The sequence below is a fragment of the Coloeus monedula genome (genome assembly GCF_965178545.1).
Source record: "Coloeus monedula genome assembly, chromosome: 2".
NCBI lineage: Eukaryota > Metazoa > Chordata > Aves > Passeriformes > Corvidae > Coloeus > Coloeus monedula.
The window spans coordinates 14,456,683-14,471,773 of NC_138782.1; positions in this window are offsets into that span (position 1 = coordinate 14,456,683).

Consider the following 15,091-nt stretch of genomic DNA (forward strand, 5'->3'; position numbering starts at 1 on the left):
GCTAAAGAGCCAAATCAGGCCCTGTTCAAACTTCAGTGGAAGGATCAGTTCCTCTCAGGGATACGCTGGGCCCTTTCTCAGCAAGGCTGGAATCAAGTACACAAGCCTTGGGTTGGACATTCTGTTTACCAAAGCTGTTGTTCATCTGCCTCCTCCTGCACCCCACAGCAAACCCAGAACAACTGCAGGTCCTGGCCCTGCTGCAAAGGCAATCGTGGGGGTGGGCTCTGGGCTGCTCTCCCCATGGCCACCTGCCATCCCTTCCCTCTGGACAAAGCCATGCCAGAATGCACAAAGCTGCCCAGAAGCTGATGAAGTCTAGAAATAGCATCAGAGACAACTGGACACAAGGGCATGGCTGTACAACTCAAAAGCTGATACAACCTGCAACTGACTTTGCAGGACTGCCTGTTCCAGCAAACACCTTTCTCCGTCCAAACCAGACACAGCTGACAGAGAACACCACCAAGACACAGAGATGGTTCACACACACCCGTAGTTTACTAAATGTAGAAGGATTGGTTCACAAGATTGGCCAACTTCAGCTGCTCTGACTGCCTGTTGGTGTTTTCTCAGCCATAAGACAGAGCAGGAGCCACAACAGAGCCAGAAACCATTCAAAGACCTCCCCTGCTATTGATACTCACTGAGGACATGAAGCCTGCACTACACACCCACTGCAAAGACAGCCTGAAGTGCAGTGTCCTGCTGAGCTCTCCCTTTGCTCAGCTGCTTCCCTGGCCTCACACCACAGCAAAAGGTCTCAGAGCTTTGCCTACAGCACATAAACTGAACCCCTTCCACACAGGACTCTAGCTTCATTTCCTTACCTTCCATCCTTTTCCCTCTGTACTCAACTCCTGGTTTGCTCTACTGTCTTCGTCGTAGCTAGTGCCATTTTTCCCATTCTTTTGCTCTCCACTACATATTTTCTTTGCATTTGAAGAAGGAGAGCTCTTCTGGATGGGAGGCAATGGCTTGGAGGGAAGGAGCATAGAGGGAGATGCCACAGTAAGCCTCTTAGGAAGACTGTAGCCAGTCCGTCCTGCAAAAGTGGAGACACAAAATAAACAGAGGCCACAATGCCAACATAAAGCATCTGAAGCTACAGTATTTCATGTGAGAGATTCCCTGGAAACCTCTAAAGAGCTGCACAGGGAAACACGCTCCTGCCAGCAGCCACTTGAGGCAGACCAGGGAGACACCCTGACCCACTTGCACAGAGCCAGCACAGGAGCAGCCTGGCCTCTGGGCTGCCCTGGGACAGCAGGGAGCCCAGAGGCCTGTGCTTTCCAGGAATGGCTCAGCTGCACACGCACCCTCCTGCTCCTCTCGCAGCCCCACAGCTGAGCAGCCCTACAGCTACACGGGGCACTGGGAGCAGCACAGCTCATTGCAGGGGGCACATGCAGGGCAGAACTGTTCCCTGGCAATGTGCCCAGGCTCTCTAGGCTGGCACAAGAGCCCTCCTCCCGCCAGAGAGCGGCCCAGCTCCCGCCTTACCTCTTTGTGAGGCTGAGCCATGCTCAGCCTTCAGCTGGTGCTCCCTGGCAGTGACCCCGGGGGCAGCGCTGCTCAGCTGCCCCTGCCGGGGCTCCTGGGCCAAGGCCCCCTGAGCAGGCTGCGAGCGGAGACCTGCACTGCCAAGCCTGGGGGTCTGCACAGCATCCTTGCAGCCAGCCAGGGGCGGGAGGGCACCAGGGTGGGGAGGCCGCACAGGGCCCTCCTTAGGCATGGTCTCCATCCACTTCTTCCTTGAGGTTTTGTCTACAGAAGAAGCTGTAGATCAGGTACAAGGGAAGAAGTGAGTTAGTTGAACTCCCACCTTTACAATCATGGGTGAAGCACTCAAGGGGATTTTTAAATATTGAGAAGATCGCTTTGTTTTTATTTTTCATGAAACTAGCATCACTATAATTGCTCTGAGCTGTATGGAGCTGGCAGGACAAAAGAGAGAGATTCCACTACTTTGCTTCTGTGCTGCTCATGGCTCATTCACTACTTGGGGATCCCTTTCCTTCCAAACAGTTGGCAACCCACAGGGGTCTCTAGAATTTGACAATTCCACCTAGGAAGTAATTGCTTTCCCAAGCAAGTTTTCAAGGCCTTTGTTTCTGTAACTCCCCCTCAATTCTGGGTTGGGTTTTGTTGGTGGTTTTATTTCTCTTTACAACAAAGACAGTGCTGGGACACAAACAATGGCACCACGTGTTAGAAGCTGCAGAAGCTTTGCACTCCCCATGAGATGTCCTCAATACTCAAGTAGCCTGTATCTGTAGGGAACAAACGGGGCATCCAAATATCCCACTTTTGCTCTAATTCATGGTTCCAGGGATTTATTGCCTGCTTTCTTCGCTGCAAAGAAACTGAAACCCAACACAAACATGACCTGCCTCAAAACATTTCTGATCATGGCAGTTCCTGACAATTCAACATTTTCCCAATGGAAGTGGCATAGGGTAATCATAAAAAGAAGACCTGTCTTAAATCTGGATTTTTTTCCCCTGTGAACAGTCAGTTCAATATTAAAAGAGATAGCTCATTTCTACTCCAGAATTAATCCAGAAATGCCACCTTACATACTCAGCAATACTTCTCCCCAGATGCATTCAGCATTCCAGCTTCATATCAGCAATAAAGGAGTCATTCCAAAGGGGCCGTGCCCAGGATTTGGCAGAACTAACACTGAGGCAAGGGACCAGTGGATCTGATCCCTTTTTCTGCATCAGCAAAATTGTTTCTTCAAATCTCATCTCTCCTATCATTCCACGCCCAGAGATGGCAAAGGAACAACAACACTGGCATTGAGGCTTTGAACTTGAAAGCAGGGGCTGACACACATGCACCAGACACCTCATTTGGTCTGGCACAACTCTTCTTGTCAGGGATCAGGCAAGGCAGGGAGGGGGGACAAGGCAGAAGGCCTCTCCTCCCCCAGCCTCAGCCTGCAATACTGACACGGGCAGAGAGAGTCAGGGAAGAGATTTGTCCTTGTGAACCTGCCATAGGTGGCTTTAGGCTTGTGCTGTCAGAGGATGACAAACTCTGATCCTGCATAGGCTGCATCCATTTGGAAGCCTCCTTCCCCTTAACTGGAACAATCACAAGGCCTTTCTGTCTAAGGAGGTTTCCCTATTTCTCCCCGTGCAAAACCAGGCAATGTCCATGAATCTCCTTCAGATCTCAAAGGGTTCCGCACAGAAACTGCCCCAAGGGAAGGTGTCCTCCTTCAAAGGCAGGAGGAAGGAGTGGGAACATTTCTCCTTTCATGCTAAATGTCCTTTTTTCTCTACTAATTATGACCTTAGAAAGGGTGCAGGGAGATGAAAGGCATGTGCAGGATGGAGAGGAATGTTTTCTGTTCCTGTGGTGCATTTCCCAAGCCCCAAGGTACCAGTGCAGCTCCTGGAGTAATTTTTACTGCACCACCGGAGCACACTCCCAGTGACCAAGCACTGGGAGAGTGCACTGAGCCCAGCAAGAAATTGAAAGGAATTTGAAGACATTTAAACCAGGATGGTTTTCAACCAAACTGTCACAATGCCACCCCTGGGTCAGCATTCCAGTGGCCATTTTAGGACAGACATGCCCTGTACCTACTTGCATGTTCAGAGTTCTTGTCTTTGCTTCTGCTGCTGGATCTTGGCCTTGAGAAAATGGAGGACAAAAGAATATATGAGGAGGTAGAAAGAGAAGGGCATGGAATGTGTGTAGCATCAAAGGAGGCAAACCTTCTTAGCATGGTCCCCCTGATGAAGGAGGAAATGCAACACATAAACCCAACACGATGCAAAGCTGAGGAATTGTCCTTAAGCTTTCAGGTGCTGGAGTCCCACAGAGCTTGCCAAGCTCCGGCTGAAACACAGCAGTCATTCTTCAACTTGCATCAGACCTGCCCAGTTCTCTCCTTTTGGAGCCAAGTGGCTCCTACAGCCTCTGTGAAGCAGCAAGAGCTGCTGAGCTGAGACACAAGTCTGTATGGAGGGCAGCTACTTTTGTTCTGCTGCCAAAGCTTGACTTTGCCTGCTCATGCCTTACACTGGTGACAGTCTCGGGCTACATGGGGTCATAGCACTGCTCTCTCCTGAGAATGACAGTACACCTCCTTGCTCTTTCAAGGACAAAAAGGCCTTTTCCAACTCAGCTGCCAGGTAAGGATATTCAGATTGCACTTTAAAAGCCCTACGGAGGCTTTTCAATTGGAATGATACTTCTGGGACTCCTTCTTTATCCTTGTCACTAGGATAAGCTTGACAGCTACATTTTCTCACACATATATCCAAGCCAGTATCTTTGCATCAGGTACAGTCCTATAACTCTTCTCTAGCACGTTGCCCTCTTTGATCTTAAGCCCAGATCGAAACACTAAACATGGATCAGATTATACATCTGTACCCCAAGTTTTATCTGGGCTCTGGTTTCACGGTGGAGGCCCAGGCACAGAGAAGTCACACCTGACATTTACAGGAGCAGCACCTGAATTTGCAGACACCTCCTCAGTAGCCAATATTTGCCCTGACATATCCTCATGGCTGCAGAAGTTGACAGTCAAGGATCACAGTATTCAAAGGACCGCAGTATCCAGATCCATGCAATACAGTTCCCAAATGACAGCACAAACACCACAGAGGGAATCAGTAGCCGCGTCCAGCAGAGGACCTGTTCTGAGGTGCTCTTAAGCCCTGCCTCCGCTTCTCCACAACCACCTCTGCTCTTAGGGCATATGGTGTTGGGTTTGCCATTGTGCTGGATCACCACAGATGGGCCAAATGGGGAATACACTGAGGTTTGCCTAAATACATGGGAGAGATGACTGTGGAAAATAACCTCACGAGACAGGAAGAGCGAGGGGAACAGCACACTGGAGCAGCAGACACCTTGGCTTACCTCATCTCCTGGGACTCCTGGAAATCCAGCAGCGGAGAGCTTGGGACAGATGCTGCCGCACTGCTCACAGGGGGACTCACTGCCTTGCGTATTGGGGGGATCAAAGGTGGTCCCAATGACCCTTTCTTCATATCCCCACCACTGGAACACAGCAAGGAAGCCTGCAAAGGGTAGAACACCGTACTCCTCAGATCCAGCATCCAGCTTGCCCCCATTCATGCCTGAAGACATTTAGCCATGCTCTTAGCTGGGACCTGGCAGAAATGTCAAACTGATGGAGCAACTTGGTCTAGGACAGGGAATGGAAAGGGAAGTGGTGAGGGAGAGACCATGTCCCACATTTGCCACCGCTATCCCTATGCTCACTTCTCTGGAAATGTGGCTACATTCCCAGATGGCATCCACATGTTTGGCACCAAGATGTTCTGCGGTGCCACTGCCTCCACTGACCTTTTGCATCGTATGGGAATGGCCTTGGATCCCTATTCTCTCCCTGTCCCTAAAGCACCTAACAGCCAGTGCTGATCTCCAGCCAAGTCCCCACAAAGCCATCCTGCAGGATGTCCAAACCTGCTTTTCTCAAGCCCCTCATTTCTGCTGCTGCTTCCCTTCCCTCGTACAGTTCCCCAGCAGCCTTTGAGCCCCGATGCTGCTGAGCTCTGGGCATGCTCGGTGCTCTCTCTCCAGCTCCCACACATCCATCATCTCAGGCTCACTGGCATTTAGGAAGTTCTGCCGAGCTCCCTGCCCTGCTGCTCTCTGGAAGGCCTCTGCCTGCCCAAGTTGCTCCAGGGCCCCCATGCCATGTCCAGCAAGCAGGGTGGAGGCAGCGGGGGCAGATGCACACCCTTCCTTAGTATCCCATTGTCCCTGGCACAGCTAAAGAGCCAAATCAGGCCCTGTTCAAACTTCAGTGGAAGGATCAGTTCCTCTCAGGGATACGCTGGGCCCTTTCTCAGCAAGGCTGGAATCAAGTACACAAGCCTTGGGTTGGACATTCTGTTTACCAAAGCTGTTGTTCATCTGCCTCCTCCTGCACCCCACGGCAAACCCAGAACAACTGCAGGTTCTGGCCCTGCTGCAAAGGCAATCGTGGGGGTGGGCTCTGGGCTGCTCTCCCCATGGCCACCTGCCATCCCTTCCCTCTGGACAAAGCCATGCCAGAATGCACAAAGCTGCCCAGAAGCTGATGAAGTCTAGAAATAGCATCAGAGACAACTGGACACAAGGGCATGGCTGTACAACTCAAAAGCTGACACAACCTGCAACTGACTTTGCAGGACTGCCTGTTCCAGCAAACACCTTTCTCTGTCCAAACCGGACACAGCTGACAGAGAACACCACCAAGACACAGAGATGGTTCACACACACCCGTAGTTTACTAAATGTAGAAGGATTGGTTCACAAGATTGGCCAACTTCAGCTGCTCTGACTGCCTGTTGGTGTTTTCTCAGCCATAAGACAGAGCAGGAGCCACAACAGAGCCAGAAACCATTCAAAGACCTCCCCTGCTATTGATACTCACTGAGGACATGAAGCCTGCACTACACACCCACTGCAAAGACAGCCTGAAGTGCAGTGTCCTGCTGAGCTCTCCCTTTGCTCAGCTGCTTCCCTGGGCTCACAGCATAGCAAAAGGTCTCAGAGCTCTGCCTACAGCACATAAACTGAACCCCTTCCACACAGGACTCTAGCTTCATTTCCTTACCTTCCATCCTTTTCCCTCTGTACTCAACTCCTGGTTTGCTCTACTGTCTTCGTCGTAGCTAGTGCCATTTTTCCCATTCTTTTGCTCTCCACTACATATTTTCTTTGCATTTGAAGAAGGAGAGCTCTTCTGGATGGGAGGCAATGGCTTGGAGGGAAGGAGCATAGAGGGAGATGCCACGGTAAATTTCTTGGCAAGACTGTAGCCAGTCAGTCCTGCAAAATGGAGACACAAAATATAACAGAGGCCACAAAGCCAACATAAAGCCTCTGAAGCTACAGTATTTCATGTGAGAGATTCCCTGGAAACCTCTAAAGAGCGGCACAGGGAAACATGCTCCTGCCAGCAGCCACTTGAGGCAGGCCAGGGAGACACCCTGACCCACTTGCACAGAGCCAGCACAGGAGCAGCCTGGCCTCTGGGCTGCCCTGGGACAGCAGGGAGCCCAGAGGCCTGTGCTTTCCAGGAATGGCTCAGCTGCACACGCACCCTCCTGCTCCTCTCGCGGCCCCACAGCTGAGCAGCCCTACAGCTACACGGGGCACTGGGAGCAGCACAGCTCATTGCAGGGGGCACATGCAGGGCAGAACTGTTCCCTGGCAATGTGCCCAGGCTCTCTAGGCTGGCACAAGAGCCCTCCTCCCGCCAGAGAGCGGCCCAGCTCCCACCTTACCTCTTTGTGAGGCTGAGCCATGCTCAGCCTTCACCTGGTGCTCCCTGGCAGTGACCCCGGGGGCAGCGCTGCTCAGCTGCCCCTGCCGGGGCTCCTGGGCCAAGGCCCCCTGAGCAGGCTGCGAGCGGAGACCTGCACTGCCAAGCCTGGGGGTCTGCACAGCATCCTTGCAGCCAGCCAGGGGCGGGAGGGCACCAGGGTGGGGAGGCCGCACAGGGCCCTCCTTAGGCATGGTCTCCATCCACTTCTTCCTTGAGGTTTTGTCTACAGAAGAAGCTGTAGATCAGGTACAAGGGAAGAAGTGAGTTAGTTGAACTCCAGCCTTTGATATCTACTCATCAAATGGGTGAGGCACTCAAGGGGTTTTTTAAATATTGAGAAGATCGCTTTGTTTTGATCTTTCATGAAAATAGCATCGCTGTATTTCTTCTTAACAGTATGGACCTGGCAAGCCTGAAGGGCAAGGTGGAAGGCTGCAATGATAAGAGGGGAAAAAACCCATTCCTTCTTGAGACTGGGCTTCTGTGCATACCAAGTGCAGACCCACACAGTCCTGACTGCTGTTCCTGCAAAGCAGCAAGACCTCTCAGCAAGCAGGCAGGCCTTGCTGGTGTTTTAATAGCACCGTTATAACATCCTCAGGGTTGGAGCTGATCAGCAAGCAGCGGAAGAACAGGAAATTTATTTTTAGTGAGACCTGACATTGATGGCAAAGGTAGAAACAGGCCTTGCATCTTATGACCATGTCCACTTTGTGGTCTGCTGTGGCCACAGTCCCTGTCCTGGCTGGCAGTATGAGTGATTTGGCTACTGAGAAAAAGGAGAAAGCAGAGGAAACTAAGGACAGAATGTTGTGATGCCTTGGGCATCCTTGCAGGATCATCTGTACCTGTCAGCCACCTACTCTGACACAGAGCCAGCACTGACCACCATCGACCAGTTTTCCCTGAAATCTGCTGGGATTTTTTTCCATTTGGCTGAGGCCTTTCCTCTCCATTCTATCCTCACCTTTTTCTTCAGCGGTCTTTCCTTTTCCAGTGAAGTCCATGTTGGAACCCGTGCTTCTGCCTCGCAGAAGTATCTGGGTTTGAATTTGGGAACGCTCTCGGCGTAGACAGCGACGGGAGCTTGGTACCCAGCCTTAGAACAAGGTCGGGGGACTCCAATCGCCAGCAGTCGGCACAGAGAGGCAGAGCCAGACGCGTCTCCTGCCGCTGTGTCTGTGACACCCGCGACCTTCACAACCTCAGCGCGGGGCTGCCCCTTTGTGACGCGCTCGCCCGTGGTTCTCTCGTCTCCATGGCCGCAAAACCCCCATCCCAACACCATCCCCTTCCCTTCCCAAGGGCAGCCAGCCCTAAGCCCCAGCAGGCCAGGCCTCTGGGTTTGACACTGTCTAGGAGGAAAGGCACTTTCCAAAGCTACTTTTCAAGGCATTTATTTTTGTAACTCCCACTCAGATCTGGGCTGGGTTTTGCACTTTTTGGATTTGATTTTTTCTGTTCACAACAAACGAAGGGCTGGCACATGAACAATGGCACCCCATGTCAGAAGTTGAAGAAGCTTTGCACTTTCCATTAGATATCCCCACTATTCAAGCAGCCCATATCTGTAGGGAACACATTGGCCTATCCAAACAATCCACTTTTGCTCTACTTCATTTTTCCAGGGGTTTATTCCCTGCTTTCCTTCCTGCAGAGACACCCAAACCCAACATAAACATGACCTGCCTCAAAATATTTCTGATCTTGGCTAATCCTAACAATTGAAAATCTTCCTAATGGAAGGTCCTAAAGGAAGTGCCTGACTGGGCAGGTCATTCTGAAATGCTCTCCAACAGAGCTCCTAAAACTCAGAGAACTAATCATTCTGTACAGGCCTCCACCAATGATAAAACTGCCAAGCAGTAAAAAAAAAAGGACTAACTTTCTGAAACCAGGATTTTTTTCCCCCTGTAGAACATTACAGTCAATAATAAAAGAGAGAAAGAGAAGCTTTAATGAGATAGCTCACTCCTAGTCCAGAATTAATCCAGCAAAAATGCCACCTTACATACTCAGCAATGCATTCAGCATTCCAGCTGCATATCAGCAATTAAGGAATCATTCCAAAAGGGCCGTGCCCAGGATTTGGCAGAACTAACCCTGAGGCAAGGGATCAGTGGGTCTGATCCCTTTTTCTGCATCAGCAAAATTATTTGTTCAAATCTCATCTTTCCCATCTCTTAAAGGAAGCTTTGCCCCCTGCACTAGATGCTCCCAGTATTCAGTGGGCCGATATGATCAGTGTATCTGTAGGGTGTAAATTGGCCATGCAAATGTTCTCCTTCCTTGTGGCAGGGGTTTATTCCTGCTTTCTTTCCTGCAGACACACCCAAACCCACCATTAACATCACCTGCCTCAAAACAATTCTCATCTTGGCTGTCCCTGAAAATTCAAAACTATACACAGAGAGTTTCCCTGTCCCCAGGGACAGGCTCTAAGGCTGGGCTCTCACTTGCACGGAATGAAGAAGAGCTGCTGCACTTGCCAGCGGCTCTGGGGTCTCGCAATCAGCGCTTTGAGCGCAGCTTTTGTACACACTCCGCCTCCCTGAGCCGAGCAGCATTCCTGGGCATGGGCACCGCCGCTGCAGGCCAACATCCTCCAGGCACAGCTGCAGGAAGGAGATTGCAACGAGTCCTGGCTGAAGGAGTCTCCAGTCTGCTGCAGCCCTTCACCTGGGGCGGAATTGTCTTGTGCCGCCATGGGGGGAGCAAAGGGGTGATGGGCTCTGTGCAGATGAGGGTCTCCTCGATGTGCTGCTGGTCGCTGGGCCGATACAGCTGCTGGTGCATTGCCCCGCAGCATCAGGAGCCTGCATGGAAAAATAACACTGCCAGTGCAAGTGACAGCCACCCATCCCTGCCATGGCCCTGCCCGCAGGGCGTCCTGCCTACCAAACTGCTCGAGTCAGGTCATGTTAGAGCAACATAAAAAATGTTCAAACGATGCATTTTCCACATGCTGTCAAAATCACGGCCATACAGTCCACATGTTGGAGGCAGACTGCTGTCAGCAGAATGGAGGAAGCCCCAGCAGCTGCTCTCCCCATGGCAGGATGCCCATGGCAGCAGAGGCAAGTCTCTGACCTTGCCCACTGCAGTGGGACCCAGGACAGTGCTTTGGAGTTGTTCCCGCTGAACTCAGGCTGCTGCTACAGCAGCAACATCACTTCACACATTTGATAACAAAGAGTTGGAATGGCACGCAGGACTTGCCCCAAGAGCTACAAATAAAAGGCAGGGTGGTTAGAAGAGTTTGCTCCTTTTTAATACAAGCAGGCCTGGATTTAAGCAGGGACACTGGGCTAATCATACTGGGGACTGCTTTATAAGCCTTGTCTCTAGCAATTCCCACCAGTCTGCAAGATTTTGTCAGTAGAAAGGGGTAGATAAGATTTTACAGCACATCCATGAGCAAGTCTGGGCCAGAACTCAAAGCACAAGACAAATACTCCCAAATCTGCCCCCATGGGGAAAGGAAGCAGAAAAGCAGGTGAAACAAGTGCCATTGCAGCTAAATTGCCTGCATTTATCTTCTGGTCCAACCTTTCTGTACAAAATCTCCTCAATTCAAACACACAGCTTAAGATCAAGGAATAAAAGTGTTTCGAGAGCATTTCAAGCCTGATTCCTCTTACTTGCATGGAAAGGTAGATGCTAAATTCCTTAAAAACACAAATGCGGGTCTGTTTGGGACTGCATCCTTCAAAACAAGGAATGGAGGTTTAGAAGCACAGAACTGTTTCCATTGGGAAAGACCTTTAAGCTCACAAAGTTCCCCCAATAACCTGAGACCGCTAACACTGCCAAGGCCACCACTAAATCATATCCCAGGATGGGATGCCATTGGCCTTCTTGGCCACCTGGGCACACGCTGGCTCACGTTCAGCCACTGCCAAGCAGCACCCTCAGGTCCTTCTCTGCTGGGCAGCTTTCCAGCCACTCTGCCCCCGGCCTGTAGCCTTCCGTGGGGTTGTGGCCCAAGTGCAGGACGGGACACTTCACCTTGTTGAACCTCATACCACTGACCTCAGCCCATGATCCAGCCTGGCCAGATCTCTCTGTAGACACTTCCTACCCTCCAGCAGATCAACACTCCCACCCAGCTTGGCGTCATCTGCAAACTGGCTGAGATGCCCTTGATCCTCTCCTCCAGATCATTGATAAAGCTATGAAACACGACTGGCCCCAGTGCTGAGCCCTGGGGAACACCACTTGTGACCAGCCACCAACTGCATTTAATTCCATTTAATTCCACCACTCCCTGGACCTGCCCATCCTGGCACTTTTCACGCAGGGAAGGAAGACTGCATTAAATACTTCAGACTTTTCCTCATGCTTTGTTCTATGCTTCTCCCCACATCCAGTAAAAGGCAGAGATTCTCCTCAGGCCTCCTTTTGTTGCTGTTGTATTTACAGAAATAGTTCTACTCTCTTTTGCAAGTTTCTAGGAAGAAATTCTTTATTGTGAGGCTGCTGAGGCACTGGGAACAAGTTACCCAGAGAAGCTGTGGATGCCCCAAGCCTGGAAGCGTTCAAGGCCAGGTTGGATGGGGCCCTGAGCAACCCGGTCTAGTGGAAGGTGCCCCTGCCTGACACAGGCTGGCTCAAAGGGTCGAGCTCTGGCGTGCCCTCGGTCAGAGGGAACGCAGCATCACTTCCACAACATCCTCAGGGAACGCCTTTGGTGGCGAAGCAGGGGATGCAAGCTGGACGCATGTGCTGCTTCCTCCTCAGAGGAGGTACGACAGGCAGCCGGTATGTGGGCTGGCGTCAACCGGGAGGAATAAGGAATAAAGGAATAGAGAGGGGCCTCTGGTGTAGGTTCCAATACAGATTTATTGCTGGAGGAGCCAGGGACCACAAAGGCTCAGAGGGAAGCCGTGCATGGCTTTTTAAAGGGGGGTGGAACAAGGCGGGGAAAAGGGAAGCACCCAATGGGGTACAACCAAGGGGGAGGATACCGTTAAACACGAACCAATGGGAAAACAGGGAGGTGGGACTCACAACAGGGAACCAATGGACAACTGAGAAAAAGAGAACTTTCTAGAACAGGGGGAGGTTACTTGGGTCTGAGAACCACCCAGGGGATGTGGCTTAGATGTCCGAGCCGTCCCATGATCCGCCCTCCGATCCACTGTCATGGGCGGGGAAATCCACCCAATGGATGGCCCTGACTTGAGTGGCATGTAATGATCTCGGCTCCTGAGTGAGGTGAGCCACCCCAACACCTGCCCACAGCCAGAGCTTTGGAAGTAGAGAATCTTTCAGGTCCTTTCCAATCTAAATCATTCTGTGATTCTACGATTTCCCTGCAGGAGTCAGATTAAACTTGGGCTTTGTCCCTTCCAATTTTGTCCCTGCATCCGTAGAGTCCTCCTGAGTTGCCTGCCCCTTTCTCCAAAGATGATAAACTCTCCTGTTCCCCTGAGTTCCAGCCAAAGCTCTCTGTGGGACCCATTGAGAGTGGGGCTAGTACATAAGGCAGGGAGTCAGGTATATCTTCCAGGGTTTCATTTCATAGGAGTAGTAGCAAGGAAATAGGTCAATGATGTTCTCCCATTGTTGTGCAGCAAACATACAGTAATGTTATATGAAACATGCTCATGGCAACCACGCTACAGAGCCCATCAGGACTGGAGCTGCTGTGGAGGTCAAACACAGTTTATCATCAGTCAGAGACTTGATGGGAGGATAAAATTAAATTTGAGTGATGTCAGTTCTTTGAGGCTTTTCTGAGCCCTGAAATTTCAGCTTAATGTACCTGAAGCATGAGTTTTATCTAGTGCAACAAGCCCATTGGAACGGGGCAGTTTCCTCAGGCCTGCGGGAGAATCCCACTGCAGATCCTTGTGCCACTGATTCCATCTCTCCCCACCTTTCTCAGTTCTTGGTGGCAAGGTCACTTAGGTTAGACACACAGCTCCCAAGAAGTGCTCCTGTATTTTTTCTGCACAATGAATTAAAGTGAGATTACACATCCCAAATCTGTGCTTTCTTTCTGGAAAACTGATAGATTTGGGGAATTTCTGGAGCAGGAAGCTTGCTTCCTCAAATATTTCCTGTGCATGGTAATGAGCACAGAGGAAAGATTTAATGTTAAAAGCTTTGCTCAGGCAATGCTCTTTTGACAAGTTCCCTCCTTAGCTCTCCTTGGGAAGATCTGAAAGGTTCAATGATCCCAGCAAAGCTCCTGCAATGGCTGCCCGTCAGCAGAGCAGGGCTGTCAGCTGTGAACCAAGTGTTGCCACAGGCAGCAGCTTACCCAGGGCAGCAAATCAGGAGCTAGGAAGGAGCTGATCTGAAGGCCAAACCTCCTTAGCTCCTTCCAAGAGCACTGCAACAATTCCTCATTCCAAGGAGGTGCAGTGCTGGACACCAGAGCTCCGTGTGAGGACTGGACACAAGTTTGCTCCCACCGAGTGCTGTGATGGTTTCTGCAGGAGCTCTGGGCTCCTGTGCCTGCCGGACACCATGAGGAGAGAAGGAGCCGAGTACACTGACGCACCTTTGCCTCGAGCATAGGCCGGCCTTGACCAAACACACTGAAAGGTTTCCCTGAGGAGATTTACAGCCAGACTGACAATCTCACAAAGTCAGACCCGAAACCAGTCAGAATTTACCCGTGAGAATATTACAGTGAAATTTTGCAGCTTTAGTGAAACCCACAGAGAAGGCCAAGAAGATAATCAATGAGAGAAGATGTTCTGGACACAAGCGGAGGATGTTCTTGTTATGGGACATTAAGAGTGTACAAGGAAGAACTTGTGGATAATATGTAGCAACTCTACCTTTGCTTGTATAGCTAATTGTTTTACTGCCTGAATGGTCATTGTTTGTTAGACAGCCTTGTTGTTTGCTAAGCAGCCAATCTTAGTTAGGCCACAGCATTTGTGAGGACGTTTAAGAATAGCAATAGAAAAAATAAAAAATCTTTCTACCTCTCTCAACTATGGATTACGACTAGTGTGTCCTTTTATGTCCACCTCGACAACAGCCACATATGGTGACCCCAAGACGTGATCCAAAGAGCCTGCCTGGAGAGCAAGAAGCCTCCACGGAGAACAGGGGAGGCGGATTCAATGGGAAGGAGAGTAGCAAGGAGAGCTACCAAGATTCAGATCGGACTGCAACCTTTTAAAGGTGAGCCTGTTGATGACAGAATGGGAGCAACTACATCCCAAGAGGAAAATTCAATAGTTAATATATGGACATCAATGTTAAAATGACGTGGCATAAATTATGATGAGCTGATATTGCAAAGACTGTTACTTTGGAGCAAAATCAAGGAATTGAGACCACGTGTGTCAACGCTTTTAGTATACAGACATGGGAAGCAGTAGTATGGAATATTTTGGACCTTGCTTCTCAGGGGGATGATACTGTTAAAGAATTTATGATGACAAGGAGGTTAGTTTTAGACACTTTGAAAGAACTGAAAAAAGAGCAAGATGCTGCAGCAGCTGGCCCGGCAGAGAGAACAGACACAGATAGTGCTGGTGAGACTGGTAACATTGCAGCGGGCGGGGGTGGCAGGGCACAGGCTGGCAAAGACAGACCTGTATTGTTTCCAATACCCAAGCTGTGGAGGGCTTTGCCTCCTCCCTTTGCAGATTCTGCTTCTCACTCCACTTCTCCCCCCCGTCCCTACAAAACCCTTTGATCTATCTTTACCACCTGCCAGGAGGGGTGACATTGATGGAAAAGGTGAAAATGAGAGTGTGCCATCAGCACCCCTGCTGCCCGCTGCTGCATCCCCGCTGTTTGCTGCTACTAATC